The 7,303-nt window shown below is 33.1% G+C and overlaps 1 non-coding gene across 1 annotated transcript; it reads right to left on the reverse strand.

The window, feature by feature from the left end:
- Positions 1 to 6,571: 6,571 nt before the first annotated feature.
- Positions 6,572 to 6,728, reverse strand: LOC114619540. The gene has a single exon (XR_003711176.1). It is a non-coding gene; the product is annotated as a U1 spliceosomal RNA (small nuclear RNA).
- Positions 6,729 to 7,303: the final 575 nt, after the last annotated feature.

Below are 7,303 nucleotides of genomic sequence, written 5' to 3' on the forward strand. Positions count from 1 at the left end.
ATTCATGATTAGAAATGAGACTAATGATCCAGGTCAGATTATATTAAATTCTTTCTCATCATAGTTGATATAATGTACAGAAATTTGATTTCTTATCAACCATAGTCACTACTACACATGTTGCATATTGGAGAGACTACCCATTTCTAATCCATAATCAAAACTGATTAATTTTCTAGAGTGGAAAAATATCTTATTAATTCCCTTCTTTAAAGATCAGTTTGACTTCATATATTTACTATCTCAAAATGTGGAGTAGCAATGTCTCATGGCTTCATAACAGTAACCACTTTTCAATGATTTCAATAGTTTCCTGCATATTTATTGTCTGTTAGGCATCACTTTGCACCATTATTGTACCTACAAAATATGAATATACTGTAAATTTAGCTCAAATGAGCTTTGCATATTACATAACGTAAATGTGTATATCTGTGCCTATGTGTGAGTTAGTGCACATATGCTTGTGTTACTTATATCTATCTCCAATAAATCATAGTATAGATTTCTAATTAAAGAGATTTTCAACACTTGAATACTGATGGAGACATTCCAACTTTAATTTATGGTCTTAGCTTTGAATCATTACTCTGGTACTTCCTATGTTCTTTACACATTTAGTAATATAGACAAAGATCTTCTGCATAAGCCACTTGTGCCAAACTGTGTCAGGAGATGTACCAGCTTCAATTTTTTTAATCTCTTTGTTTAAGTTTAGAACACTTAAATCATTAGAGCTTATTCATATATGATTTACTTGCACTTAGCCATGAATTATGGCTGTTCTCCAAGAACATACAATGAGAGCATGTATTATGGCTTTTCCCCTTGTATTTATTGTTTTGTATTTTGCATTTGAATGGAGGTTTAACACCACAAGCACCTCTCTCCAATTCAGGAGAAAAACCTTAAAAGAAAGTACGGATTTTCTTGATTCCCTACTGTACTCTTTGTCCTTCAGATATCAAGTGATACATTATCTGTAGGTCAAGTGCTTTGAGCTCATTTCTTCACTTACAAAAACAGGTATGCAAATACCCATGTGCTCTCAGAAATACAATCTCAATTTAAGCTATGTCACTGAGGAACAAAGGCAATTAAGTTAGCTTTCTCTTTTCTCCTTGATGCCTTTCTCTGACCATACCACTATGGTGGCAATTTGTCTCAAATACCAAGTCAGATGTGTTTAAAATCAAACACATATGATATCAAGCATCACATACCTCACATGACCTCCAGATATTAATGTCTTATCTAGGAGTGATTTCTCTCATTGACTGGCCCCTATGATTAAAATGTATTCTCTGGATCCTTGCATCTCTGCTGAATATACTGAAGAAGTTAGCTCAGGAACTTTGAAAAGGTCATGTGACACTTGCCCCTCCAGAAGGGAGAGTCTAATTGACATTCTTCAGATCACAGGTTGGGGGGATCCAACCTCTCGGTGGGGACACATTTCACAGGATACACCATTGGCCACCCACAGACAAGGGAAATCCTTGTCACCTCATTCTCTAAAGACCAATCAGTTTAAAAGTCATACTGTTCTGCCAATCATATTATGCCTAGTTGCTGTTTCTCTACTCTGTCCCCTGGAAACTGTATAAAGGTCCCCCAAACAAGCTGCCTCTCCTATTGGATGCAGGATGACCCCAGCATGCTGGAACAATAAAATTCTTCTTGCTTTTGCATCGAACCCTGGCTCAGTGTTGTTCACTCAGGGGATCCCCGGTAAGCTAACTTTATATGTAATATATATTAACTATAGTATTTAATCTTAGTGATAATAACATAGTGTGTGTTGATAATATCTCACCTTGTATTTGAAAATACCAGCTCTCCTATTGGATGCAGGATGACCCCAGCATGCTGGAACAATAAAATTCTTCTTGCTTTTGCATCGAACCCTGGCTCAGTGTTGTTCACTCAGGGGATCCCCGGTAAGCTAAGGCTCATCAGAGTCTTACAATATTGAACTATCACTCAAAACTTAAGCTTACATTTCCACTTTAAATGTCATTAAAGTGACCTTCTTTATGAAAGCATAATGGTTAGAACAGAATAAATGTTCTTAATATCATTTTCATGTTAATTTAGTAGCTGGTATTCTTATTTATTATAGAATTTTAAAACATGATAGTATATTAGCAAAAATAATAGGAAAAGGCAATGCCTTAATCCATTTACAATATGTATCCTTTCATCATACAGAATTAGTGAATATTTTGAAAGAAAGTTATCTAAAAAAAAACCTGGCAATGGTACTTAATGTTTAAAATTATTATGGTAAAAGTTAACAAATACTGTTGTAACATCACAGGAGTAGTGAAAATAATTTAAATATTTCTGAATGTTTCTGGCTCAAGAACTTGGTAAATTTCACTTTATGTGGTTATTAAAGCTATGTATAGATATATACAGGCAAATCTTAAATGTGTCACATAGTACTATTTGATATTGATTGCTTACTAGTATTTTCCATCACATAGTAAATAAATTGATGAAATAAAATGCCAATTTCTCATTCTCTGAGAGCACTAAATATTCTATCTTATATTTGGAAGTTAATATAAAATTTAGAAAAATAACATCAAAGCCCTCAATATATATTAAATCACTGCAAACTCCTTAAAAAATTAAAGGTTAGATATTCATAATGGTATCATTCTATTTTCATATGATAAACTGATTAGTTTCTGAAATGGTCTTCTATGCTTCCTAACTTTTTGTAAAAAAATAAGAAAATGAATGTAACATTATTGTTATAAACACAATGCTAAGAAATTCATATTCATAATTAGAAACATGTAAATAAAACTCTAAGCAGTGTTCTGAGTGGGATAAAGAAATGGTAAAGTGGTTGACTAGAATTTTAAAAAAATTTCATCTGACCTTAACAAAACAGCAAGAAATGTTGTTAACTTAATAGACACTTCCCATCAGACTACTGCAAAATTAAAGCATGCAGTTATCATATTCCATGCCTAAAGCAAAATTGTATTGGGCTTTGTCACTTTATATTTCCTCAATATGACAAGGGTTAAATGTTAAATGAACGTCCTGTGGATGTTCATTTATATCTTTACAAAGATCTAAGTCATTTGGAAAATCAGAAACTGAACAACCAATAGAACAATACAAATGACTAACAATGTAGTTAAGTGGAAAATAAATGTGAATCGTTCGAAGAATCACACTATCATATGTGCTCTGTTCTTTTCCTACTCAAAGGGTCTCTTTATAGTAAGGCAAGGAATGGAAGACAATTTCCTGCTAAGTACACACAGATGGAGAAGGAACAGAGCTAAAATGTTCTGCCCTGTTTCTAAAGAGGTCATTCTTTGAAGCAGTGACTTTAGAATTTCACTTCAATTGAGAGGAAATGAGGTTTTGTTGCTTGACTATCCTATTATGAGAAATACCTTTAGCTTGTCAATAGGAAAGGCCGGTTTGGAGTTCAGTCAATGCATAAAGGACATTGTTAAGTCCATGGAGATCCTCCTTTTGAATAAGGCTTCTTCCACACCTTCCCTTTTCCATGTAATTCCTAGGTTTTCTTTTACGGCTGTATTGTTTGAAAACTGTTAGTGTCAGTAATGGTGTGAGGATTGTCATCTAAAACTTGACTGAAACCATTTCAAAGTGCTGAAGTTACCAGTAATGCCACCTCAATCACTAAAGGGATGCCAGCAGAATTGAAATGTTCTCTTGTTAATGGAAAAAAATAAACTCTACAACTTCAGGAGAGTGAACAACAAAGACTTTTACAAAGCCAAGAGCAGCAGGAAGCCATCCTGTACATAAGAGTTGAAATCATCTTGTCTTGGTCAGATTGGGGGTAAATTTCTGTCATGGGTAGATGTAGGTCTTTATGCTTCAGGCTACAGCACTCTCAAGAGAAATAAAAATGACTCTCTGTGAAACCAGGTTACTGTTAGAGAAAACATACCTAAATGGCCTGGGGTGTAGAGAGAACACACTTCCTAATATGCCAGTAGAGAATCAGAATTTGACATTGAATTTTACAGATTTGTAGCCACATTTTAAACCAATTTGAATATATATCACCCTAACTTAAAATTACTTTGTCATGATCATTGTTTTAGAATGGAATTTTTAATCCTTGACTATGCCTGTATGCTTTATTTTACTGTCATTTCAACAACAATAATAATCCCTATTTCTTATCATAATAGTGTCTATCTGGACTGTTCTATATAACAATTAAGAGTCATGAGATGCTGACAGTTTCTTATAAATATATAATCCATATTATTCTCACAATTGATTAAGACCTCACAATTACAGCAGTTGTTCCAAAGAATATAGATTAAAACAAGCAAAAAAACAACTCCGATATTCTGGAGAGAGCAGATCTCTGGTTAGAGTGGTGTAGATATTCCATTGGTTAAATGTACATTAACTGATGCCACTTAGGAAAGGCAAAAAATAATGTTAGTTAAAGGGATGCTTATACCTTTCAACTGAAACTTTAGATTTTGTATAATAAGTGATATATATTTATCATCTAACTATAAATTAAGTAGTCTTCTTTCTCTTTGTTAGGTGTTAATTCTCATAGTTATGAACAGTCCAAAAACCATATGCCTTCCTGAGCCATCTTTTCTATGCTTTCCATCTAATTCCACTCTACATTAGTTTTCAAGCTACACTATGAAGAAGGTCCACTTCTGAATGCTAACTGAACTGTGCATGGAATTCAATCGCCATTATTTTAAAGTGAGTACTTCAGTGTACCAACTCTCTATCTTCTGAAAGGACTAAGTAAGCTTCATTTTTCACCTCTATTTACAGGGATTTGGTGGAAGTAATTGCTGACATGCACAATAGCTGTGGTTCAAATTTTGAGTGCATGCATATATCTTTCAGAATGCAGAATTCCCACAGAGTGTGATGTGTGCTTTGGGCTTGCATCAAAAAGAATTTCCAAATCGTATATTGACATGAGGAAGGGGAGCTTTGGTTATCAGTGATATTGAGGTATTAATTATTCAGCTTTACTGCTATGTGTTATGAATAATGCATTTGACATTTTATGACAGAACAGTGGTTTCTATCAGCATGCAATGCTCCTTAAACATATTGGAGCATAGGGCATTAGAACTATAACTAATTGGTCTTGAATCTTACTGTGAGAACCTTATTTCTATCAAGACTCATAAGACAGGTTTCTGCTTTCACATATCTCAGAAGTTCATCTAGTAGCTATTATTAGATAGAATAAGGTTATAAACCAAAAAGGGATTTTTGTCTACTGGGAGAGATCACATAGAAATTGTTTGAACTATGAATGCCACAAATTAAGGGAGAAATAATGTGGTTGACAATGCCCTTTGCACAAATAGCACATAAGGAGGTCCTGAAATCAATATCAATTACATAACAATTCTAAACTTAAATTGATGGCAATGTATAGGTGAGAAATTCTAATGCGCTACTAGTACTATGTAGACATGCATATAGTCATTAAAATCAGAAAGATGAAAAAACAATGGATAAATGTTTTAATTGTCTTGAAAAAACATATCTTAGGGAAAATGAAACACTGAAAATTGAAGCACTGTATGCTTACTGAATATCAGAATATAGCAGTTCCCAGTCACTGATGGTGTCACTGTGGGCACAAAAATCCACTCAGAATACTACTAATAATACTAATTTACTCATGTATATTTCTTGTTCTAGTAATTCTTCTCTAGGGGATGTATAATGCAGATTTTTCTACAAAGGTCCAGGTCTTTATTATTGGCCAGTGCCTCAATCATGAAGAAGTAAAGACAAACTAGATGAAAAAATGTAGTGGATATGCATATAATAGCAGTTAGAAGCAAGAATAGACATGTTACAAACCATGACACAGTTTATAGATCAACCTGAGTAGCTGACAAAAGCCAAAAAAAAAAATAAACCATAAGGTGAAGATCACAAGTGTCTGTGTTGTTCAGGTTAAAAATGGCCCTTGTAAATGCATACAGAGTGGCACTAGTAGGAGGTTCAGCCGTGTTGGAGGAAATAGGTTATATCTTTGAGATTTCAGATGTTCAAGCTAAGCCCAGTATCACTCACTCTTGCTGTTACTTGACAATCTGGATCTAGAACACTCAGCAACTTCTCCAGCACCATATCTGGCTGTATGCTGCCATGTTTTCAGCCATAATGATAATGGACTAATCCTCTGAACTGTAAGCCAGCCCTTGTTAAATGTTTTCCTGGATAAGGCTTGCTGAAGTCAAGGTGTCTCTTCACAGCAATAGAAACTACAACTGAACAATATCATCTTTGACATTGAGATATGTAGTTATAATTCTTTACTGGCATCTATTTCATTTTCCAAAATTTATATTAAATTTATCTACATCTAAAATTTACTTACTTCTAAGTATGTGAGGACAGTCTCCTGTAATTTTCTTGTAAATAATTTTCCTGTTTTAGTCATTAAGATATTAAAAACCTTGACATTTTCAACTTAGTTCATTAAACTTAGACATGTTCTATAAATGTTTAATGAAAATTTTAACATAATAATGTAATTTATTTTTTTTGATAAACAGAGGGGAGACCACAAACGCTACCACATACATATTATATAGTCTAGTATCCTACCTTGGGGGAAGTCACAGGGTTCCTTACATCAGGAGTGAAACTGGTAAGTCTCACCCTGGAAAACCAGCTATTTGATCATAGTATCTCCCCTGTCTAGAAAGTTTCTTACTGAAAATATTTTACACTAAAATGGAATATTTACCTTAATAGTATTTTGATTTTATAGTCCTAGGCTATTCATAGTATTGCTTTAAGTATTTTTACTATGTTTAGTGTCTGTATATATTTATTTTATCATTCTCAATATAAATGTCTATCTCAAAGTGACAATTTCTTTGTTTTTAACCATGTTTGATGTATTCAAATCATAAGCTATATTTTATTAAATTTTTATTAAAACTTCTTTTGAAAACAGTGTAACATATAATTTATATATATGAATATATATACATATATGGAAGTATTCTGAAATCAAATATTTGTTAAGAACTTAAGAAGTTCTAGATCAAGAATTCTAGACATTTCATATGAATAAAATATAAGCGTAAGTGTTAAATTAAATGACTACCATTTGAATGGGCAAGGATGGTTGGCAAATGAGCATACAAACAATCTATCATTAAGAAAATACGTACTTGAATAGGCCTGCACATCAATTAGAATGCTTGTAACTTTTCAAAATAAATCCATATCACGTATTCACAAAATGTGTAAAATGGAATTTTGATTCACATATGTT

This window comes from Grammomys surdaster, unplaced genomic scaffold (assembly GCF_004785775.1).
Source record: "Grammomys surdaster isolate TR1022 unplaced genomic scaffold, NIH_TR_1.0 150, whole genome shotgun sequence".
Taxonomy (NCBI): domain Eukaryota; kingdom Metazoa; phylum Chordata; class Mammalia; order Rodentia; family Muridae; genus Grammomys; species Grammomys surdaster.